General features: G+C 37.1%; 1 long non-coding RNA gene across 1 annotated transcript in view; it reads right to left on the bottom strand.

The window, feature by feature from the left end:
• Positions 1 to 525: 525 nt before the first annotated feature.
• LOC127493078 (uncharacterized) overlaps positions 526 to 26,451 on the bottom strand; it is a 137,642-nt gene continuing 111,716 nt past the window's right edge. Inside the window, exons 2-3 of the long non-coding RNA XR_011388776.1 lie at positions 2,410 to 2,446; positions 526 to 984 (exon numbers count right to left, since the gene is read on the bottom strand). This is a non-coding gene — a long non-coding RNA (uncharacterized lncRNA). The remainder of the gene's footprint in view (positions 985 to 2,409; positions 2,447 to 26,451) is intronic.

Here is a 26,451-nt window from a genome sequence, read left to right as displayed (position 1 = left end):
CATATGGGCTTCGGTTTGTGTCTCAGTTGCTCCTCTTCTGATCCAGCTCTCAGCTATAGCCTGGGAAAGCAGTAGAGGATGGTCCAACTCTTTGGGACCCTGCACCGATGTGGGAGACCTGGAAGAGGCTCCTGGCTCCTGGCTTCAGATTGGCTCAGCTCTGGCCGTTGCAGTCATTTGGGGAGTGAACCAGCGGAATGGAAGACCTCTCTCTCTCTCTGGCTCTACTCTCTGTAACTCCTCTATCTTTCAAAATAATAAAATAATTCTTAAAAAAATTAATGCACAAGCATGTAAATAGGAAAGCATGCTCATAATATGTAGAAAAATCTCACAATTGAAGCCAATACCAAATTGATGCAGATATCATTAGCATACAATGACGTCAAAGCACTTCTATGACATATAGGAAACTGAATTCCATATATTCAAAAACTTGAGGAGAAATATGGAAGACAACTTTTCAAAGAGCATAATTGAACTTCTAGAAATAAAAATTACAAAATTACAACAACTGAGGTAAACTACAATGTTTCCATTGCTTGTGATGGAAAAAATGGCAGATTATACATTGCAAAATGAAACCACTGAACACTAAACACACAGAGAAAAAATTACAAAAATGGAGAATCAGTGAACTGGGGATTAATTTTAAGCACCTCAATTGACATACAATTGCAGCCTCCAATGAACAGGGATAAAAAGTAAACAGAAAAAATAATCTGAAGGAAAAATAATAAAAACAAATTCAGCTTTACAAAACTATAAACCCTTAGTTCCAAGAGGCTTACCAAGCACAAAGAATTATCAAAGGTATACTAACGTCAAGCACAATTAAATTGCCCAAGCCATCTTCCTGAACATGATAAAGTGCAACCATTTTTAAAGCTTACAGTTAGCATCACACTTACTTTCAAAATGCCAAGTGCTTCCTCGAACACCAGTCTGCTCTCATCCCTTCTGTTCAACACTATATTGGAGATGCTGGCCAGTGCAATAAGGCAAGGACAAAAAAGTCAAAAGATATCCAGACTGGAAAAGTACAACTCTCCTAAGGCACAGAAACAGTGATTCCCTAGGTAGAAATCCCAATAAAATCATGTTAAATAACAGGAATTTAGCAAAAATTGCTGGGCTAAAAAGTCAAAAACCAGCAAATTAATTTTGTTTCTAAATACTAGAATTAAACAACGAAATATTTAGGAATAAATTTGATGAAAGATGTAAAACACCTATGCCTTGGAAACTGCAAAACATTACTAAGAGAAGCTAATTAAATATAATTAAATGGAGCGATACACACTCTTAATTGTCTGAAAGACTCTAATTATTAAATGTAACAATCCCCCACCACACATAACAATCTATAGATTTAAAACAATGTCAATTGAAATTCCAGATTTTTTTGTAGAAATTAACTGGTGATTCTAAAATTATATGAAAACAAAAAATCTAGAATAAGTGGAAGAATTTTGAAAAATAAATGGACAACTAACATTACCTGATTGCAAGATTTAGTTTAAATCAATAGTATCAATACAGTGAGATATTTAAGTTCATAGAGACACATAAATAAATGCAACAGAAGAGAAAGTACCGAAATAGGATTACATAGACAATTTTTTTAAAAAAAATTATGGCTTAAAAAAGGTAGAAAACATTAATTATTAACAAGAAAGAATTTAGAGAAAAGAATCTCTTTTCAGTAACTTGTGATGGAATAACTGGATATTTATTATTTATTTGCAAGTAGGCTGGCAGAGTGGGGGGGAGGAACACAGGTATCAAAAGAAATTATTTCAATTCATTTCTTGAGCCACATAAAAAATTTAACTGAGCAGATCACAAACCTAAGTAGAAAGCATAAAACTGTAACATTTCCATATAAAAACATAAGAAAAATCATCATAATCTCATGTTCAACAATGATTTCACAGCTGTTATACTAAAGGCATAAAATATAAACAAAAATATACAGATTAGATTCCCTCAAAATTAATAATTTACATTTTTGAACAGATACTATTAAGATAATTAAAGGGCAAACTGGGTTGATAAAAGATATTTGTAAATCATGTAGCTGATAAAGGACTCATAATCAGAATATATAAAGTATAATTTTAACTAATAATTAAACAAGAACAGCAAAATATAATAAGAGTTTGCAAAATATTTGGACAGACAGTTTAACAACAACAACAAAAATACAGATAAAATATAAGCAAATGAGAAGGTGTTGAAATCATTAATCAGGGAAAAGCAAAATAAAATTGGAAAGAGAATCACTGCACAACTATTAGAATGGCTCAAATTAAAAAGACTGCACCAAGCACTGAGGATATAGAGCAATTAGACTTATCACAGATAACATGATTAAGAAGTTGACATTCAAAAAAATTTAATATCTACCTTCAATATATTCCAGCCATTCCACCCCTAGCTGTTTCTGAAAGAGAAAAGAAAGTGAATGCTGTTAGTGCTTTTATCTGCATAGTCAAAAAGTGACAACAACCAAAAAGTTCACCAAAACATGAATACATGTTGCATTAAATCTTTTGGAATATTACTCAGCAAAAAAAAAAAAAATGGCAACAAACTATTGATACAGATAACAATATGGATGAATAACAAGCATGTTAGTCAAAAGGAAGGATGCCGAACCAAAAAAAAAGTATGTATTTGATTACTGATTCCATCTATATGCAATATAGATTTGAAACTTGGTTCCAATCTATACACCATTTCATGGAGAAGTATATCTTCTAATTCATGAAAAAGCTAATTTCTTCCAAATTTTTAGATGTTAACAATGCCTGTCAATAACACAATATGACTTTTTAGAATAGAACTATTGTGCATGTTTTGTGAGATTCACTTCCATGCATTTAATGTCTTTTGTGTAATTTAAAAAAAATTTTTTTTAAAAGGCAGAGTTATGGAGAGAGAAAGAGAAACAGAGAGTGAGTGAGAGAGAGAGAGAGAGAGAGAGAAACTTCCATCCTCTGGTTCACCCCCTAAAATGGCCACAATGACTGGAGCTGGGCTGGTCTGAAGCCAGGAGCCAGGAGCTTCTTCCAGATCTCCTACATGAGTGCAGGGGCCCAAGCATTTGGACCATCCTCCGCTGCTTTCCCAGGTGCATTAGCAGGGAGCTGAATCACAAGTGGAGCAGTCAGGTCTCGGACCAGCTCCCTTACAGGATGCCTGCATCACAGGCGGCTTAACCCACTACACCACAATGAGAGCCCCTTGATATAATTTTAAGTGTATTGATTTTGAATTTTATTTTCTGTGACTTCTTACTGCATAGTAATTTTAAAAAATTTTTATAGCATTAAGATTACATGTTAATTAATGGCGTACAAGTTTTTAATATCTAGATATGCCATCACAATACTTTCTATATGTTTATTAAGAGTTTTTATAATGAAAATTGTTAAATTTTATGACATGCTTTTTCCACACTTTGGGATTTTTTTAAAATATTTTATTTATTCATTTGAGAGGTAGAGTTACAGACAGTGAGAGGGACAGACAGAGAGAAAGGTCTTCCTTCTGCTGGTTCACTCCCCAAATGGCCACAAGGACCAGAGCTGTGAAGATCCAATCTGAAGCCAGGAGCCAGGAGCTTCTTCCAGTCTCCCAAGTGGGTACAGGGGCCCAAGGACCTGAGCCACCTTCTACTGCTTTCCCAGGCCATAGCTGAGAGCTGGATTTGAAGAGGAGCAGCCGGGACACAAACTGGCACCCTTACGGGATGCTGGCGCCGCAGGCAGAGGATTAACCTACTGCACCACAGTGCCTGCCCTGGGATGTTTTGTTTAAGATTTGTGTATATAAAGAGAATCGAAAATGAATCTTGATGTGAATGGAAGGGGAGAGGGAGCGGGAAAGGGGAGGGTTGCGGGTGGGAGGGAAGTTATGGGGGGGGGGGCATTGTAATCCATAAGCTGTACTTTGGAAATTTATATTCATTAAATAAAAGTTAAAAAAACATAAAATAAAATAAAAAAAATAAAGAATTCTCTACACACACACAAAAAAAAATATTTCTGTTTTGGGAACTAGTGTTGTGGCATGGAGGGTTAAGCTGACACCTGCAACCCAGGCATCACATATGGGCACCAGTTCATGTCCCAGCTACCCTATTTCTGGTCCATTTTTGTGCTAAGGTGCCTGGGAAAGCAGCGGAAGTTGACCCATATGCTTGATCCCACGCCACGCACAGGATGAAGTTTCGGGCCCCTGGCTCAGCTTGGCCCAGCCCTGGCCGTTGAGGCCTTATGGGGAGTGAATCAGAGAGTGGAAGATCTGTCTCTCCTTCTTTCTCTGTAACTCTCTGTCAAATAAAAAAAAATAAATATTTGTTTAAAAAGATATTTGCATATTTTCATGAAAGAGATAGGCTTGAAAATTTCTTTCCTAATCACTCAGCTTTTACTCTGAAGGTTGTGCTAGCATCATAAGCCATGTTGAGAGCAGTTTCTCTCTCTTTTTCTATTCTCCAGAAAGTAATGTGTAAAGTCGCTATTAAGAAAAACCTCATGTGTTTTGGAAAATGATGGGGAGAAAATTTTTAATTATGAATTCCATTCCATTATTAGATACAGAATTATCTGTACTTTCTTCTTGTTTCAGAGTTGAGAAATTGTGATTTGCTGGCAATTTGTACATTTCATTCAAACATTTAGTTTTAACGTATGGTGTTTAGGACATTATTATATTTTAAATACCTGAAGGATCTTTGATGATGTCCCCATTTTATTCCTGATATTGACCAGTGGTTTCTTCTCTCACATGCTTGCACACCTCCCTTGAGCTCTTTCTTGGTGAGTCTTTCTGTAAATCTATGAACTTTTACTACTCACTTCAGTGAATCATATACTGAAAATTTTTTTTAATTTTTTATTTCATTCATCATGCTTTAATGCATTTTTCTTCCTTTCATTTTCATGAAGAAATTAATTCATTGCTGTCATTCTAATTTCTTGAAGCAGATCATCAATTTCCTTGCTTTCAAAATCTTCTTATATATGAATGCTAGACTTCTCATTTCCTTCTTAGCTCAAGCTACATCCCCGAATTTGATGTCTTATTTTCACTATCACAGAGTAAATATATTTCTACTTTTCTTTTGATTTCCAGAATCTCTCCTGATTACTCTCTCTCTTACTAGAGGCCTCCCATCCAACATTTTGGATCTCCAGCTTTTTGTCCTACTGCTGGATGGAGCAAATGAGTTGAAGTTAAAAATGGGTTCTCTTTGCTCTGCATGGTTCCCTTTCTCAGGGATTTTTTTCTTCCTCAAATCTTTGTTGCCACAATAGTTCCCCTGTGCCTTACAATAGATCACTTTTATGTATTCTTCACTTTATTTGTTATTCTCAGTGAAAGCCTAGGTGAAATTCTAGCCCATAAAAGAAGCCTCCAAATTTAATTTTATATTCATAAATTGATGTTCTTTTCCTTAAGGTCACCCCCAAACTGTATGTGTTTTACCCCTCAAAACATAGAGCTTCCTCTGTTTTAATCAGTCCTTGTTTATTAAAGTTATTAATGGTGGTCTGCTTTATAGTATTATCCAACTTGGCTATACATTATTGAAGGCAATTTAATTATTCAATTATGGATTCTCAAGGAAATTTAATTTGATATAATTTAAGAGGAAGTTTTAAAAGTAGAAAGAAACACTAAAAACATAGAAAAAATAAACCCAAACAAAACTAGGAAAATATGACCTATTATACAGAAGGAAATAAAAGTATATACAAATATTTTTCATAAATAATTTATATGATAAATAATAATAATTTACATGATAAATGTAAAAAGAGTAACTATAAGAATATACTCATATATATTTATATTACAAATATATAATTCTGCATATAAATACAATAATATACTACTTTAACTATATTATTTAAATATAAATATATAAAATTAATTGTACATATTCACATTTCCTTTCTATATAAGTCATATTTGCCTACATTTATCTATTAAGTATAAGCATGTATATAAATTATTTTATGCATCAAAACAATTAAATTTGACCCCCTAATCTTTACAGCCCTTAACAATTTCATATAGTTCCATCATAAATTAAAAACAGGTGGAACACTCCTGAATATCATTTTCTCAGGACTTTGCTTATCAATTATACTTCTTTCTTCATTGCTAAAAATAACTGAAAAGTAACTGCATCATGTTTGTCACTTAAAAGCAAATTTTGGGCCGGCGCCGCGGCTCACTAGGCTAATCCTCCGCCTAGCGGCGCCAGCACACCGGGTTCTAGTCCCAGTTGGGGCGCTGGATTCTGTCCCGGTTGCCCCTCTTCCAGGCCAGCTCTCTGCTGTGGCCAGGGAGTGCAGTGGAGGATGGCCCAAGTACTTGGGCCCTGCACCCCATGGGAGACCAGGAAAAGCACCTGGCTCCTGGCTCCTGCCATCGGATCAGCGCGGTGCGCCGGCCGTGGCGGCCATTGGAGGGTGAACCAACGGCAAAGGAAGATCTTTCTCTCTGTCTCTCTCTCTCTCACTGTCCACTCTGCCTGTCAAAAAAAAAAAAAAAAAGCAAATTTTACCAGAATTTTCTCACTGAGAAGCAGGGATTGATACATTTTTATCAGCACTTCCTAACTAGCTACATCATGTTCCTTTGTGTACTGTTCCCATTGACAGTGCTGTTATGAAAAGCCATAGTGCATGCTGGGTAATGCAGACTTCAAGCATTCACACTCTATTAATTAATTCATCACCTAAAAGCTAACTATTGATTTTTTAATGGTTTTACAAATCTATTTAAGCTTGTGTGATGTGATTAAGAGGATGTGTGTTTACTGTAAATTATCTAACAAGTACAATGGTATTAGTCCCAGAAATAGAAACAATTTAGCTTGTGAGAGAAGAGGGAAAAAGAGCTTCATTAAAATATTTTCCAAAAACTGATTATTTATTTAATAGCTATTATATGCCATTAAATTATGACTTTGAAAGAAAATGCCTACTTCGAACCATGGACACTATATTTCTTAATGGTTAAAAATGAAATCATATAACAATGAAAATTTCCCCTAATTTTACTACAAATTATAGTAAGATAACCATTGTTTAATTGCCAGAAATGGCCAAATGTCACTCTTGTTCTTATTGTTGAGGATATGTAGTTATTTTGCTTATTTCTATTTCTATTCTTACAACATGGCTCATGAGGCATTTAGAAATATCCCCACATGTGTTAATTATAGAACTGCCTTTAGCTTTTATAATATTGGAAACAAAACAACACAATCTATTCTTAGGTCTTAAAAAGGATTTAATTGATGTATCTACTAAAATGAGAAATTGTATCATTTATAGAATAAATTGGTTTTCTATAGCTATATAGTTAAATGAAATATTTTGAGAATGACTAAATTGCATTTCAGAGAGCACAACTTTCAGTCTGTTTGGAATGGTAAGAGTCACTTATGTATCTGCACAGAGTTCAATATGTCCTCTGATGATAGCTTAAATCACCACATGGAGTGTAACTATGGCACACATCCTGCGACTTATTCTCTTACAGGAATGTCAACATGAAGTCTATGAGACTCTTAGATACATTTTACCAAGATTCCTACCATTTTTTTCTTCCATCTCCTTTTTTGATTCTCTTTTAAACCTATCATAAGTCCACATTTGGGGTCTAGAAAGCAGGAGATACTGTGCAGTGATAAATTCACATGGAACCACTGCAGACCACGCTAATATACATGGCTGAGGAGTGGAGAGGACATTTCTTTGAAATATCAAAATGGTGTCCAAGAACTATGTGTGTCTATGTGTATGGAAACAAAAATATGGAAACATTTCTCAGAAAGGGATTTAAGTCAGAAGTTTTTGCTTTCTGTCAAAGCAGAAAAAATATTCTAGTACTCTTTTCCCAGCTAATGTTGACCTTACAATTACTTTAGGTGAAAAAAAGAAAAAAACCCTGATCATTAGATAATTGTGTGAATACTTTTTTTTTTTTTTTTTTTTTTTTTACTGCGGACTCGGAAGAGGCTGCCGTATTTTTATAGAAACAGTTGCTGTTATTATTCAGTTTTTAGATGACATCCAGTGGGTAATGGAAGATGGGAGGCTATTTGAAGCCACTCATCACGCAGAGATAAAAGGACTGTGGAATAGCCCTGCAAGGTCTTTTGATAACATTAATTAGCAACAGAGTTAAGGTCGATATGTATCTGTGACTTTCTTAAGTCAAAGTTGGTTTTTTATTCTCAGTGTCACACAACAGGCAAAAAGAAAAAAAAAAAAAACAATATCAGACTTCTTCGTATTTTATGGATAAGAAAAAAAGACTTGTTTTGGTAATTAAAACTAAATGTGTGCTTTTGCAGTCATTTTTGACTTAGGGAAATATATGTCCTTTTTTGAGGTTTGGTTCCTTCCTAGCTTCCTTCGAATAATCACCATTTGGCACTTCTTAAAAAGTGCACATAATTAGGATTTTAAAAAGGCTTTTGTAGGCTATGAAGAAATACTCTCATTTGTGGTTTACTTCAAATAGGTTATTGGAGCCCCAGAATGAAATTAAACATTTCCTTATTTACATATTTGTGCACACAGTCCATCCTTTCTGCATCTGTGTGCTTCACATAAACACAAACCCAGGAACCCACTTAATTATGCCACCAACAGCGTGCAGAGAACTCCACTCTCTAAGCTTTCGTTTCTGAAATGTTTCACTCCATGCACTATCCATTTTCTCAATGGTAAATGTATCTCCGAATAGTTATGTTGATTGTGATTGGATTAGGAAAATGCCAGAAAATAGAGAACTTGTGGGAAATAATATAATATGATTTCCAATATCAGAATGAGGCTAATCGACAGGAATTTCTGTGATACTTTTATTATTGCTCATGAAATAGAATTATTAGACATCAGGCTACCTCTGAATGAATATAAGGAAACAAATCACTAAATTGTCATATAGTTTCAGCAGCCAGGGACAACATTTTCCAGGATTCTTAAGGATAATATGACCTACACAGGGCAAGCTGACACTTCTTCATTCAGCACATATCTGTTCAGCATTTATGATATGTCAGCCATTACTCTAAGCACCAGGGATATGGCAGAGAACCAATCAGATGCAAACCTCTGCCTGCATGGAGCTTCCAGTCTCCTAAGGAGAGATGTCAATAATTAAATAATAAAGGCAGAAGAAGAAAAGGAGAACAGGATGGAGAGAGGAACTGCGCAATATACAATAGAGTGGCCAGCAACACCTCATTGCACAGTATACTGAACACATGGGTCAGCGTTCTTGCACAAACAACGGGCCTCCTTTTGATAATGAAGCACTCCCATTCCTCATTTGGTGCCCTTGGTCTAGTTTCAGTTGGAGATACAGGGCTTCTGCAGGAGCCAACAGTCACTGACCCTGAAATCTATCTGTTGAAAACTAACATGCAAACCTCAGTGTGGTTAGTTACAAGTGAGTAGTCCCTTGTCTAACTTTTGGTTAGCTACGGAAATTGTCTGATTCGTGTTTGTGCTGTCTTTACAATGGACTTGAGAATGCTTAATGTATAAATAATCAGGAGTATTTAGGCTGAGAACTTAGCGTGACTAAATAAAAAGTAGCAAATGGGTTTCATAGTTTATTTACAGTATATGAATTGTACACATTTTAAATGAAAATTATATTCTCTGATTGGGAAACTTGGAGACAGACACAAATACCATAATTGAGATACAACCAAAGAAACAGAAGTTCCCTTCTCCCAATCAATGCTTTTCTACCACTCCTCTCCAAGGCCAATGCTGCCAACAAATAATTAATTAAAAAAATAAGTATATGCCACATGTGGGCATTAACAAACTAACTAGAAATAGTGTTGTGGGTTATTAATGGAGGTGCAGCTCCATGTCAAACTGTACATGAGATCCTGAAGAAAGAAGTTAGGCAGAAGAAACCATTCGTTCCAGAAGAGACCTAAATCCTCTCCACAGAGAAATCAGAAATCTGAAAGATGGAAAGAATGCGGATAGCACGAATGAGCGAGGCAGGTCAAACTCAGTGAGGCTGCTTTGTTTTTTCAGCGGTTCCGTGAGCTCGTGCCACTCTCGTGGTATTCCCTTCTCTGTGCTCTGCCGTGTCTAGAAGTCTAATCAGCACTCGGGTACAATTGTCCTTGGCCTGATGGTTGGGTTTGGCCAATGAGAAGAGCTGATTAAGACTGGAAGGCAGGAAGGAAGAGCCCACCCTTCCTGTGCTTCTAGTGGTAGCTGCACTTCTCTGTGGCTATGATCCCTGTCAGGAGGTCTACCTTTCACCAGGCTCTGTGGGCCCAGGTCCTTATTCTTCCGGCCTAGGTGACAGACGGCGTTACTACTGGTGCTTAGCTGTCTCACCGTGTGGCCTACTGCCACCTTGATCACTCCTCTGTAGGTGGCTGACTCAATAAACCTGTTTTCCATGAAATCCGTGCCATCTCTTTCCTGCTTTGCCCCTCAACTGATACATCCACGTTGTTCAGAATTGCTACTGGATCAGAATAAGGACTATGTGTGTTTTGGTCATTAGGACATATTTATATTCTCATGGGTATAGGTTTATCTGTCATCAGAGCCCCTGGTACCTGACCTTTCAAATGATAGCTTAAGTAGAAAGGGGCTGAGAGACAAGACTCAAGGCCCTAGGAGTACTGCATTAGCATATGGGCATTGTTCTCTGAATGGAGTACTGTCCATGCCAATGGAGAATGAGAATAAATGACCTGGCCCCAAACTAAAATGATGCATAAAAAGAAGAGTCACATGATGTAAGGCAAACTGTACTTAGAAATATGCGGACACGATTCTGTACTGGTCTCATGGCTTGGGTAACTGAGTTCAACGTCAAGAGAATCATATATAATCTGAAAAGGCAGCTAGAGAGCTGTCAAGGCTGGGCTTCCAGACTCATTCTCTCAAGTCCCTATGGTCTAGGACAGAGAAAGTCTAAAGCAGTCCAAACCTTAACAGAAGCTTCCAAAAATAAACCCACTGATTTTTGGATTTGTTAGTAGGCCCATCATAATTTTTAATTAATAGAATAATGCACTCTATTTTTAAATTAGTAATTGTTGGTGTTTATTTCTATACTGATTTGATGGTGGACAACGTGAATCAGATCAGTTTCTTTTGCTTCCCATTTTCCCTTAAATTAGAAAACTATCTTGAAATTAAAGTCCCAGGGACAGGCAGTGAGCATTTCATGTGCCCATTAAATTGGTCCTGGCCACGTGGCTGGATCTGGCAGTTCTTGTTTTCTCTCACTGAAGAGATTCAGCACCTTCCAGACACCAAATGTTGACCACATCACATTCAGAAGCTAGTGATCCGAGTCCTAACTTGAGTGGTAATGGTAACTGCTTTTTATTCAACTTCTCGATGCGCTCAGTGCTCAGAAATGTTTCTTTACATTTTGTTGTAGAAATATGATGACATTCCTAAGTGTGTCTGGTAATGCATGATTGATTGGTTCTTCCAATAAGTGGTTGGAAGACATCAATCTCCTGGCAATGAAGACAGTTCAGTTCTTTTGGATCTAAAGTTTCAGATTATATTACCCAGAATCCTGAATATCCCTTTCACATTATCTGTCACCTAAACTATTTTTAAATGTATCTTTTTTTTTTCCTTCCATCTGATATTCATGCAGGAACCTAAGCTTCACAGTCGTCCTATTCTGCCAAGAATATGCACCCTAGGGAGGATATTGTGTGCAGCACACTAAGCCACCACCTGGGACCCACATCCCACATCAGAGTGCTTGTTTAAGTCCTGGTTGCTCCGCTTTCAAACCAGCTTCCTGGTAATGGACCTGAGAAGGCACAGATGATGGCCCAAGTACTTGGATCCCTGCCACCCATGTGGGAGACACAGATGGAGTTCCTGTCTCCTGACTTCAGCCTGGCCCAGCGCGTTATTTCAGCCATTTGTGGAGTAAACCAGCAACTGGAAAATGGGTCTCTCTCTCTCTCTCTCTCTCTCTCTCTCTCTCTCTCTTTCCCTGTCACTCTGCCTTTCAAATAAAATAAATTTCAAAAAAAAAAAAAAAACAGAATGTTCACACCATGCTGAAAAATCATATACTCAGAAGCACTACATAATTGCATTTTCAACTTTAATTATTTTCTTCACCACTGAATCAAGATTAGGAGACATACTATTGCACTTCCAACTGTTTTCTCTAATTAGTGTAGTAAGTGGATTGTCATTTTTGTGTTGACACGATAGTGCCTTTCTTTGTTGATCAGATAGCTGAAATCATGTCAATTATGAACCAAGTGCTATTTCCAGTTTATACCATGCTTCTTAAAATAACAATTATTTAAACAAAAAGCCAGTTTTATCCAACATTAAAGTATCTGTTAGCAGATACATACTATAATTGAACCTCCATATAATATGCCAGCAATATAATATCTAAGTGTGACTACAGATTAAAGAATATTGTTAATTGATTATTCTGGATTTCTCTCTGAAATGGAGTGTGTAGGTTCTAGAACACCATAACAAAATTGTGAGTTTTACCTGGCTTTGTAGCTTTAAATAATGTTTTTATAGCCTAAGCATTATTTTATCCAACTCTAGAGTATTATTTGAAAAATAAAGGTCATTTTACTTTGAAAATGGTAAGACATCCTTGAGGAATTTATACCACTCATTGACAAATCTTCACTGTAGAATACTATAAGGAATGAAGGAAAATGGTTACATTATACTGCATCCTTCAACTCTACCACATTTCTCTCTCTGGTTAAGAGAAGCCACGTTGACACGATGGATTTAGTAGACTACAACCTCAATTTGATTTTTGCCATCGACAAGGTTTCAAGGAACTCTTGTCTGTCAGATTTTTTTTTTTCTATCTTATTCCTTATATCTGTTAACACTAAGATTATAAACTTCTTTAAGACCATTGCTCTCTCCACTCCTTTTCATTTCTGACTAAAATGTGACTATTTCTCTTGTAATCTTTTCTTTTTCCTTTAACATCTTACCAAATGCATTTATTTATTGATTTTTTAAAGATTTACTTACTTATTTGTGAAAGTGGAAGAGAGAGAGAGATAGAGAGAGAGAGAGAGAGAGAGAGAGTCTTCCATCTACTGGCTTCTCTCTCCAAATGGCCACAATGGCTGGGGCTGAGTCAGGCTGAAGCCAGGAGCTAGGAGCTGCTTCTGGGTCTTCTACACAGATGCAGGGGCCCAAGTACTTGGGCCAGATTCTCCTGCTTTCTTAGTCCCAATAACAGGGAGCTGGATCAAAGGACAAGAAACGGTGCCCATTTGGGATGCTGGTGCTGCAGGCAGCAGTTTTACCCACTGTGCCACTAGTGCCAGTTTCTACCAAATGCATTTAACAGTACCCAGTAGTCACTAAGAATCTGAATCCTTCCAAGTACTTTCACTCCAGATGGCAATGAAAGGTAGCACAGCTTGACCTCAATGTGCTTATAAAATAATTAGAGAAATAAGGTACACAAAAAGCATTTGTAATTTAAAAATTAATTTCAATGTACACTAAATGGCCAGTGATTAAGTTAGAAATTGAATCTGTTCCCATTCAAAGAAAGGAAATGCTCCCGTTTTAATTCAAACAGTGGGAAAAGGCTTTTGAATGAGGAGCAGTATAATTAGAAAACAACTTTAGAAAACATCTAGGTAATAAAGCATATGTATTTAAGATTTTAAAAATGTGATATGGGAGCAGGCGTTTGGCCCATTTGATAAGAGGCCCTCATCCTGTATTGGAGAATCTGGGTTTGAGTCCTGGGTCTGGATCTTAATTCCCTCTTCCCGCTAATGCATACTCTGGGAGGCAGCAAGTGAGAGCTCACATAATTGGATTCATGCCAGGGGAACACTGCAGACCTGGATTCATTTCCAAGCTGCTGGTTTTAGCCAAATGTTGTAGGTATTTGGGGAGTGAAATATCATACGGGAACTCTGCCTTGGTCTGTCTGTCTGTCTCTTTCTGCCTTTCAGATTTAAAATATATATGTGATATGAACTCCAAATTGATGCAATGCCCCCTCCATGGGACTTAGTGTTGTTTTGAGACCATGGTAGAATTGACAGTAACAACAATACTTTGAGGGCAGAGATGATCCATGCAGTGTGCAGAATTTTCATTTAATCTCTCATTAGCTAAGAAATCTCAAGATAATCTACTGAGAAAAAAACACTCTTTCTACATCCTCCATGGTATTTATAAATATATACTGATACTTTAAGTTGAGCATTGAAAATAATCCATTAAACGAGAGCTGTAATGAAGCATGAAATAAATTATTGTTTTTGTTGGTGACGAAGATTATTGTGCTGGGCAAAGACATTTATCACGTAGACTTGACAGTTTAGACCTGCTATAACAGAGAAACTAAAATGCAAATAAAGAAGGAACCAAACACACAAAACTGAATTGCTATTTAAAAACCCGTGTGGCAGATGTCTCAGCCACTTTCTACAGAGGTCAGAGAATGCTTCTGATGCTATTCAGATCCCCAGAAAGTCGCTGATGGATTCAGTCCAGCAATGCCAGCATTTCACTGCTTCCTGGGATCTGAGAATGAAGCTTGAAATAGACAAGTTTCCTTAAGACATGTAAACTCTGATTACAGGGACTTGGCCAGATTTCTATCCAGCTCATCAAAGGTGCTGCATTGTTTTAGGCCATTATCAAAATTCAGTTATTTGTAGGTAAACCATTATCACAATTATCTCCAGGAAATTTTTGATAGCCACTTTATCACAGGAAAAGAAAATTGCCATCACCAATACTACTTTTGACACTATCATATTTCTGCATCACTATTCATGTTCATTTTAGTGCATGATAAATTTATGAGCAACATTTGTATAATAAGATAATACACTCTCCAACACGAGTTCAATATATGTGCTGTCTGTATTTATTTGAACTTAAATTGACCTAGAACTGTGTTATATATTTTTGACCACTTTACTAAATGTTGAGTCTTGAGTTAAATCATTACTACAAATCTTGGCTAATTTGCATAACTTTTTCATTTTAAAAATACTGAGAAGGGAAATTTGTGGGCACCACAATTCCTCTCAGGGAGGGGGAAAAGATTTATATACCCGTATCTCTTCCCTCACTAGAACCTACCAGTTGTCTGGTAGCCAGATGTGTAAGAATGGGAAAACCTGTTTAGCATAATAGAAGATGCTCTCAAGGGGAATCCAGAAGAGAAAAACAAAGAACCAGGATCTTGGTATGAAAAAACTGCACATGGATTTTGAAAAATTTTTTATTCTATTTCCCATCAACTCTTCAAAGTGCTTTCAAATATGCTACAGAGCTCTACATAATTTTAGAACTGTAGAATCTATCAAAAAGCTTTGCAACTTTTTTTTTTTTAAGATTTATCTATTTATTTGAGAGGTAGAGTTACAGAGAGACAGAGGGAGACAGAGATAGAGAGAGGTCTTCCATCTACTGGTTCACTCCCCATATGGCTGCAATAGCCAGAGCTGGGCTGATCCAAAACCAGGAGCCATGACCTTCCTTCTGATCTCCCATGTTGGTGCAGGGGCCCAAGCACTTGGCCCATCTTCTACTGCTTTCCCAGGCTAAAGCAAAGCTGGATGGGGAGAGGAGCAGCCAGGACATGAGCTGGCACCCAAATGGGATGCAACGCCACAGGCAGAGGTTTAGCCCACTACGCCACAGCACTGATCCCAACATGGTTGCTAATTTACATTTATATCAAGAGTGACTGAGGTTAGCAATTGTCCCAAGCATTTACCAACTTATCATGCATTTTAATCTCTGCTCTTAAAATTTAGTTACTGTGGTGTACAGAAATATCTAGTTGTGTTTGTATATTTCTCTGATGGTTAATAGTATTAAGGACTGAATTATATGCTGATTATCCATTTGAATATTCACTTTTGTGAAGAGCCTGTTCAAAAGTTTTTCCAATTTTTTTTAAAGATTTGTTTTATTTATTTATTTGACAGGTAGAGTTACAGACAGTGAGAGAGAGAGAGACAGAAAGAAAGATCTTCCTTCCATTGGTTCACCCCCTAAATGGCCACAAGGGCTGGAGCTACACCCATCCGAAGCCAGGAGCCTAGGTGCTTCCTCCTGGTCTCCTATGTGGGTGCAGGGGCCCAAGCACTTGGGCCATCCTCCACTGCCTTCCTGGGCCACAGCAGAGAGCTGGACTGGAAGAGGAACAGCCAGGACTAGAACCGGTGCCCATATGGGATACCTGCACCACAGGTGGAGGATTACCCCAGGGTGCCATGGCGCCTGCCCCTCCAATTTTTTAAGATTGTGTACTCTGTTTTTAGTTGAGTTGAAGAAATATTTTATAATTTCTGTATTTGAGTCCCTTCTCAGTATGTGGGTTACAGTATCTTAACTTGCTTATTCATGCTTATTAGTGTTTCTACAAGTTTTTGAGTTTTGCTGAAATATAATTTATAGAATTTTTACGTGGTTAGTACTTCAGAAACCTCTGAGAAATCTACCTCAAAGTCAAGGATGAATTTTGTTACATTTTCTTTTAGATAGAGGATTAGTCAACTACTCCTATAGGCCAAATCCAATCCAAAACTTCTTTTTTTCTGAACAGTGACCTTAAATATATATTTTATGTTTTAATGGTTTAAAAAGGAGAAAAAATACTATTTTAATGACACATGAAAATTATATAAAATTAAAATATCAGTGTTTTTAAAACATATTGAATAAATTAATAAATAAAATATTGAATGTAGCCATGTTAATTCTATTACACACTGTCTGTAGCTGTTTTCATGCTATAACACTGTAGACTATATGGCCCACAAAGCATATAGTCTGTTGATGTTTGCTAATCCCTGATCTAAAAAGTTCATTTCTCTAGTTTCCATATTTAGGTATATGGCTCGTCTTGTATAAATTTTGTGAGGTAAGGATTAAGGATAATTTTTATTCAAATAGACATTTCATTCCATTGTTACTTATTGAAACAGCTTTTCTCAAATTCAATTTCATTATCAGCTATGTTTTAAAAGACAATATATGTATTATATATGTATACATAAGCCCATAGACACATACATTAGTATATAATATTACATAGTATATATATTACACTTTATATAATTATAATATATTGCATGTTATATTAACATAATATAATCCTGGACTCTGGTTGCAATAGTTTTTTTAATTATCTTTATGTGAATGCCATTTTAATAAGTAGTTTTATAGCAAGACTTAAATTTGATGATCTTATAAATTCTCCACTTGTTTTTCTTGTTGAAAATATTATCCTGCCTATTTTAGCTCCATTGCATTTCAAAAATATTTATAAGTAACTCCTCAATTCTAGAAAAAAGATCCTTATTAGGATACCTTTGCCATGTGGGTTAATCTGAGAGAAAACAACCTCTCAAAAACATTGAGTTATACAATCCCTAAGTATGGTAAACATCTTCACTTATTTAGGTTTTCTGTAACTTTCCTCAGTGTGCTTAGTAGTTTCAAATGTAGACATTCCTACATCTTTAAACACATTTCTACATTTATTTTTAGGTATTTATTTATCAATGCTTTTACTCATTGTGACTGTGATGAATATTTGAAAAGTTCATGAAAATGCATATTCTTAAAAAGACTATTCATGAGTTTCAAAGTTTTTGTAAAAGTAATCTTAACTTTTAATTACAGATTTCCAAAATTTTTTTACATACTCATAATACCTGGGTTTTTATAATTATTTATTTTCAGCTTTTTAAAAGGTGAGGGGCATGGAGAGAAAGAGAAAGATATCCTCTACCTACTTGTTCTCTCTTCAAATGTTCACAACACCCAGGGTTGGGCCAGGACAAAGCCAGGAGCCCCAGAATCAATCCTCGTCTCACACTTAGGGGTCAGGGGTCTGGACTTGCATTAGCAAGTCCAGAGTTGTACCAGCCCTCCAATATGGGATGTAGGTGTCTCAAGTGGTAGCTTAAGCCACTGTGCTACAACACCCACATCCTTAATACTATTTTAAAATTTCATTTATTAGCTTATTGCCAGTATATAATTATAGGTTAACTTACTAGGTTCATGTTTTGGTTTTAGATTTTTCTTATTGTACTCCCTAAAAATACTGTTACAATACTGAATGAAATTGTTGAAAATTTTCCCACCTTATTGGAAAGGTTTTTTTTTGTTTTTGTTTTTTTGTTTTGTTTTGTTTTGTTTGTTCTGTTTTGTTTTTTGACAGGCAGAGTAGACAGTGAGAGAGAGAGAGACAGAGACAGAGAGAAAGGTCTTCCTTTACCATTGGTTCACCCTCCAATGGCCGCTGTGGCCGGTGTGCTGCAGCCAGCGCGCCACGCTGATCCGAAGCCAGGAGCCAGGTGCTTCTCCTGGTCTCCCATGGGGTGCAGGGCCCAAGCACTTGGGCCATCTTCCATTGCACTCCCGGGCCACAGCAGAGAGCTGGCCTGGAAGAGGGGCAACCGGGACGAATCCGGCGCCCCGACCAGGACTAGAACCTGGTGTGCCGGCACCGCAGGCAGAGGATTAGCCTATTGAGCCGTGGCACCGGCCAGAAAGGTTTTAATATTTACCAACAAATATATTAGCTAAAGAAATTTTTTGGATTCCTTATCAAACTGATGAAGTTTCCTTCTATTTCTATGTAGCAAAAGGTTTTGACTATGAATAAGTGTTAAATTTTATCAAATTTGAATTCCACATACATTGAGATAACCACATTTTCCCCTTTATTTTGTCAATGTGGTCCAAGGCATTGACTGATTTCTAAATCTGAATTTATACGCCTGCAGTAAATTCTACTGAATGATGACTTTCCTCTTTATTTAATATCTAGATTTGATCAACTAATGCTTCATTTAGGATTGTATCTCTCTTAATGAGAGGCAGATGTACCCAAACCACATTAATCAATTATATTAAGTGTAAATGAGTTAAACACTAAGTAAAAGACAGAGATCAGCTGACTGGCTAAAATCATAAGCTTATTTTTTATGAGACAAGCATTCTTGAATATACTCATAGGAGATATTGTTACTCTCACCCCAGCATAAGGGATTTTACTGAGAAGTAGCTTATCATCTAAGCAAATATGTCAGTTTAAATTATTTCTAAAAGTACCAAGTTCTTTTTTTAATGACATACATTATTCAGCTCTGTTTCCATTCTTGCAATACAAACTTTTGACAGATTTCAGATTCTCCAAATCTGTCTCTATTCCAGTTTGTGTTCTGCTTCCTTCCAATATGAACCTCTAATTTTATTCTTGGTAATAATTCAGAATCCTTGTTTATGTATCATGTACATGGCCCATAGACAAAATTTTACTTTTACATTACTGATTTAGCTGATGCTATTCTAAATAATGTGTTTATTCTCATCATTATGCCATATTCCTCCTGAACTTAAAAATCTAGATCATTTTTTTAAAAAAAATTATTTATTTGAGAGGTAGAGTTACAGACAGAGCGAGAGAGAGAGAGAGAAATGTCTTCCATCTACTGGTTCACTCCCCAAATAGCCACAACAGCCGGAGCTAAGCCAATTGGAAGACAGGAGCCAAGAGCTTCTTCTGGGTCTCTGATGTGGGTACAGGGGTCCAAGCACTTGGGGCATCTCCTACTGCTTTCCCAGGACCTAAGCAGAGAGCTGGATCAGAAGTGGAGCAGCTGGGACAGGAACCTGTGCCCGCATGGGATGCTGGTGCCACAGGCAGAGGCTTAGCCCACTGTGCCACAGTGCCAACCCCTCTGATATCATCTTAATGATGAAAATATCCTCATTAGGGGCTGGCACTCTGGCTCACTTGGTTAATCCTCTGCCTGTGGCTCCAGCATCCCATATGGGTGCCAGGTTCTAGTCCCGGTTGCTCCTCTTCCAGTCCAGCTCTCTGCTGTGGCCCAGGAAGGCAGTGGAGGATGGCCCAAGTGCTTGGGCCCTGCACCCGCATGGAAGACCAGGAGGAAGCACCTGGCTCCTGGCTTCAGATCAGCATAGCTCCAGCCGTAGCAGCCATTTGGAGGGTGAACCAACAAAAAGAAGACCTCTTTCTCTGTCTCTGTTACTGTCTAAATCTGTCTGTCAAATTAAAAAAAAAAAAAGAAAAATCCTCATTAAAATATTTATATAAATATATAAGTATAAATATATATATATATATAAATTCTGAAAGGCAGAATTACATAGTGAGAAGAGACAGATTTAGAGATCAATTCTGTTTTAACTGAATATATAGAATACCAAGTGAAAGTATACTTTTTTAATTTGTTTCACAGTATTTATACTGAAATAGCATCTCATGTCCTTTGCTTAATCATATTTCCTCACCTAAATTATCATGGGCTTAGGAAAAGTTGTAGTACTATGGCTTTTAATATTCTCAAATAAGGTGTTTGCTCCAGTGATAAGCAAAAACACATAGAGTGGAGCCAGCACCGTGGTTTAGAAAGTTAAGCTTCCACCTGCAGTGCCAGTATCCCATATGGGCACTGCTTCCAGTCCCAACTGCCCCACTCCCGATTCCATTCCCTGCTACTGCACCTGGGAAAGCAGCAGAAGATGGCCTGAGTACTTGGGACCCTGCATCCCTGTGAGAGATCCTGAAGAAGCTCCTGGCTCCTGGCTTCAGCCTGGCTCAGCCCCGGCTGTTGCGACCAGTTGGAGCGTGAACCACTGGATGGACAATCTCTCTCCCTCTTTTTCTCTTTCCTCCTCTTTTCTCTCTGCATTTTAAATAAATAAATCTTAAAACCACAAAGTTGTAAATTAAGCTATTTATGTGCAGTTATCAAATATATTTTAAGCCACAGGATAAGCTGAGTTGCAAAAAAATTATTAAAAGTTGACAGTGGTCACCTAATATAGAATAATTACATGATTGTTCTTTTTGCATTTTTCATTTTGCATTTTCTATGTATTTTATAACAGCCTGTATTATTTAATATATTTCTCAATAAAGTATTAATTAGCACTAAGCTGGATAAAATTCATGTGTGCTGGGTTTCTATAAGAGTGTAGGTGTTTGGGTCTATTAGTTTATGTATCTGAGCATTTGTGTTTTTCCAAATTTGCCATACAATAATAGTTACGACGCTGAGAAGAGTCACTATCTTCTATGTGTCTTAGCTTTCTCTTCTGTGAAAACGGAAATAATACTATTTCTTTCGTGGAGATATTATGAAGATCAAATGAGTTAATTTGTAAAAATAAAGTGTAATAGGGCTAGGCAATAAATGTTTAGTAAATGCTAGCATTTATCATTACTAGTATTATTATCATCATTATTTTGTAGTGAGGGCACCCGAAAGACCGATAACTCGGAATAAATAGAATAGAACATTAAATGTTTAACATCCAGTGATAGGGTTACAGGGAGTGATTGTCCTTCTTTATGTAACTTCTGTTATTTCTACAATAAACATCTATTAATCTCACAACTAGGAAATATGTATTATTTCAAAATTTAGGAATCCCCATTTCTTTGATGTGAACATAATCTTTTATTTGCCTAGAATGGTTCAATATATCCAAGAGTTTAAGAGCATCTTAAAAGCTGCAAAAGCATAGGGGAAATCCCATACATTTGGGGATTTCTTCTTTGCTTTCTAAGCAGTGCTTTGAGGGGACATGTTTCTCTTTTTGGGTGAACTATTTTACCCTCTGATGTATTACATCAGTAAGAATAACATACTCTTTTGCAGTATTTGTAAAAGCGAACGAAGAGGCATGTCTTCAACATGACATGCTTACATTAAATTGACTAGATTTAGATTAGTTTCCAAATTGCAGAGACACTTTAAATAATCACAGAATATGGAGACTCACAAAGCTGCCCGTAGAGTGTTGGTGCTGGTTTGGTCCTGAAAGCATTATTTACCTATAGGGCCATTTCAGACAGAATCAGAGACATGGCTGTCTGCTGGGTGCATTCAAAGAGAGAGAGAGAGAGAGAGGGGTTCATAAATGGAGTTCCTCTTACGGTGGTCAGGGGTTAGGGAGCAGTTGCTTGCGCACACTCAGACCTGCTGGGAAATATGCTCATCTATAAGGTAGTCCTTTCTGCCTCCCTGCGTTCTGCCACCAGAAGAGCTCTGAGACATTTAAAAGATATTAAAAGCTCATGAGGTCTTGGGAATGTTACTAAATGTTCCAGATGGGCATTGATGATTCAGAACGAAGTTTAACCATGAGACACAGAGAGAACAGTGTAGACACAGAAGTTCCTTAGTCCAGAGAAAGCGTTTATAAATCTTAACGTACACAAGGTAATGTGATGGGTCACTACTCACATGAGGTTGCTGGGTTTCACAGACAGATTTCCAGAGAATGCCTGTCACAGGACACAGGACGTTGTCTTGATCATTATTAAATACAATAACAATAACAGTGAAAATGCATCCATCTTGAACTTCCAAGGCCTCATTCTACCCTTAGCAATAACACAGTTCTAGAATATGACTTAAGATACAGTAGTAATTTGCAGCAAAACAATTATTTTCATCCCTCAAAAGAATCCTTACTAAAAAAATAAATTTCTGTATTTTGAAAGGCAGAGAAAGAAAGAGAAAGAGATCTCCCAACTTCTGGTTCATTCCTGAAATGCTTGCCACACCCAGAATGGACCAGGCCAAAGCCAGGAGATAGAAACTCAATCCGGGTCTCCCATGTTGGGGGTTGGGAGCAGGGAGCCAAGTTCTTTGGCTATCGCCTGCTGCCTCCCAGGGTGCACATTAGCAGGAAGCTGGAATCAAGAGTAGACTTGGGACTCAAATCCAGGCACTCTGATATTGGATATGGATGTCCCAAGCGAAATCTTGGCTTAATCACTAAATGCCTACTCCCAAGGAATTCTTATCTGTAAGAGTAATAAAGACATTAGGCAAATTGCCTGCACCTTAACAGTGTCTGCTGCTTTGACACAGATGCATTTAGGCATATTAATGGGAAGCCCAAGCTAAGCCTGCCATCAAGGGAGCCTGCAGAGTTGCCTGAAAGATAACCATGAGATCTGAAAGTACAGTAGCCTTTATCATCAGGGAAAGCTTGATCCTGGAGACTTCTGTCATTAATTTCCCAGCCTAGATTCAATTTAATGGAATAGTCTGAGCCTCAAAAAATGTTTGGGAAAAAAGGGTTATACGAATGCATACACAATACATACACACACACACACACACAGATAAATGATAGTTTTAAAATGGCTACCATGGAAAGTCTAACATTATGTTGTGCAAAGATGTTCACTAACCCCCTGCCTAGACTTCAACTTGCCTTCAGTACTTTGTTTCAGACAGTTCAAGGAAGTTTTGGCAACAAAAGCATTCACAGATCCTAGGAAAGGATCTGAGTACACAAGAGGAACTGAGTAGACAAGGAAGAGCAAGGATAGTAACATCCCATAGACAGTTCCAACCTGCAATGATTTAACTCTACAATGGTGCAAAAACATAGTCATAAAACCATGCCTTTTTTTTTTTTTTACTTTCAGCACAGTGTTCAGTAAATTACATGAGATATTCAATTTTTATTATAAACCAGGCTTTGTGTTAGATGAGTTTCCCCACTGTAGGCTAATATAAGTATTATTATTATTATTATTATTATTCTACTAGGCTTCTCACAAAATTTAGTTTGGAACCAGAATTTTTAGACATTTCCTTTTACATACTCTACTGCAGACCAAAAAACATCTAAGCTTTATTTATTTGATTTAAAAATGAGAGGGGGTGGGCATTCGTGGTTAAATTGCCACTTGGAATACTCACATGTCAGAGAACTTGGATTTGAGTCTCAATTCCACTCCTGATCCCAGCTTCCAGCTAATGTGCACCGTGGCAGGAAGCAGGTGATTGGCCAAGTACTTGGGTCTCTGTCACACACAGGGAAACCTGGATTGAATTCCCCATTCCTGGCTTCTGCCTGGCCCAAGGAGTAAAACTAAAGATGGAAATTCTCTATCTCTTTCCCTGCCATCACCTTGCCTCAGAAATAATAGAAAATTATCAACAGTCATAAAGTCTTGAATATGCAATATAAAGAAATTCAAGATGTGCTGTACAACCATGCCCTACAATTAAGAACAACGTATGGTACACTTAAGACTTCGTTAAAAGATACATCTAATGTTAAGTGTTCTTACCACAATAAAGATCTTTTTTAAAGAGAAAATTTCAGCTTTATCATTTATGTTGAAAATTATAGTAAAATATATACATTATGAGAAGTAAATTTCCTCTGTGGAAATTAAACCAAGAATTATTGTAAATTGATATTTATATCAAAGAATTAAGTATTAAGGGGCTTAGAAATTTCTTTAGATATCAAAGCTAAGAAAAGCAATATTTAAAATAGACCCAAATCATCCTTATTTTTATTAAATCAAGATGGCCAAGTGACCCATTAATTGGAATTAAAGCATATGTTGAAACTTCACTAAATTTAGCCAATATTATTCAGCTTCTTCAGAAGTTATCATGAGTCGACAGAGATAAAAGCCAAGCACTTAGTGTTTGAGTTCAAACAGGGTTTGATGCCTATCTGTCAAAGTCCTGCTGCCTCATTCTCTACCACTCTTCAGCTCAAAGAGATTATTTTTTCCACTAACAATTAGACTGCATGACACATTAACTTGTTCCCATCGTGTGATGTTTTAAGTGCAGCTCTATTCAGCCTATAATAGTTCACTAAAAGCAGCTCATTTTTCAACTGTTCAATCATTTACACTTAAAATTGATCAAAATCAACAGAGACCCAACAACACACACTATGGGTAATGTATCTCCAGTCACAAAACCTTTCTATGAATGGCTGGATGACCACATTGGGCTTCAAATATAAAAATAGTATAAAAACATTTTAGAGACCTCGAAGTTTTTCAGACCAAACTGTGATCATATTATTCCATTTTGCATAGTACTCTTGAAGAAAATAGTTCAATAAATATATGTATTTTTTTCCATCCAGTGGAAGGTATTCTCCAGTTCATGATTTTTTTTTTTGGTATTGCTTATGTTTCATTATTATGTTTCATTATTGCATTTTTTTCAATTATTGTGTTAGCTCATACAATGTTTCATGTGTACAACTCATTTTGCATTTCTGTAGTATGATAATACACTTTCCAAAAAAATATGGAAGTCATTCCTTTGGGTCAGGGGTAGGGAATCTTTTTTCTGCCAAGAGCTAGTTGGATATTTACAAAACCATTCACAGGCCATATAAAATTATCAACTTAAAAATTAGCCTGCTATTGATTTATTGAATGCCAAGTCTTGCCTGCAGTTGCCTTGGCAGGGTCAAACCAAATGATGTTGCAGGCCTCATGTGGCCCACAGGCTGGATGCTCCCCACTCCTGCTTTAGGTGGTGAAAACTTCATCTGAACAGACACTGACAACTCAATATCACTAAAAACATAACCTTTAAGTCTTTTTGGTTCATTACTTGAAATTAAACTCCAGCTGTCTGAGAAATGCTATCCATCCTTAGTTCAATGGACTGAATCCTCAGTGCTGGGCTATCATTTCACAAGACACCCAGAAATGGATTTACACAAAAGTGTATTCTACGGCCGGCACCATGGCTCAACAGGCTAATCCACCACCTTGCGGCGCCGGCACACCAGGTTCTAGTCCCAGTCAGGGCACCGAATTCTGTCCCAGTTGCCCCTCTTCCAGGCCAGCTCTCTGCTGTGGCCCGGGAGTGCAGTGGAGGATGGCCCAAGTGCTTGGGCCCTGCACCCCATTGGAGACCAGGAGAAGCACCTGGCTCCTGCCTTCGGATCAGCGCGGTGCGCCAGCCGCAGCGGCCATTGGAGGGTGAACCAACAACAAAGGAAGACCTTTCTCTCTGTCTCTCTCTCTCACTGTCCACTCTGCCTGTCAAAAAAAAAAAAGTGTATTCTAAGGAGTCACACATCATTCTGGTTTTGTGATGTGAAGACTTTCTCTTTTGTTTGTTGCAACAGAAAACGCCACCCCAAAGATCCATTAGAAATGTTCTAAAAGAAACAAAAAACAATCAAATAGTTATATACTTGAGCCTATAGGGTATAATTTGTTAAGTTTGATGACTTTGGGAAAATAGACAAGGTTTTCAAGGAAGTACAAGAATAATTAAGGGATAAAGGAATTTATTATAATATTCTGTTTCCAGGAGTTTGATTCTCCATTTAATAAGGGTAAGTGGCTGCTAATACAGATTGCCCTCTAAGAGAAGTAGGTTTTCTTGGGCAGACAGAGCAGTGCGATTCAGTCTCTGTTCTGAGGATGGAATGGATATTCTGGGTATTTCCGAAGGAGATCACTCTGATTGGGCATCAAGGAGTCAATGAAAGGAGGACATTGGGGGCATATGGAGAGTTCTCCAGGTTTCTGTTTATATCTATAGGTGATTTTTCTAAG

Source organism: Oryctolagus cuniculus, chromosome 5 (assembly GCF_964237555.1).
Source record: "Oryctolagus cuniculus chromosome 5, mOryCun1.1, whole genome shotgun sequence".
NCBI lineage: Eukaryota > Metazoa > Chordata > Mammalia > Lagomorpha > Leporidae > Oryctolagus > Oryctolagus cuniculus.
This window is presented reverse-complemented; position numbering and strand designations above follow the sequence as displayed.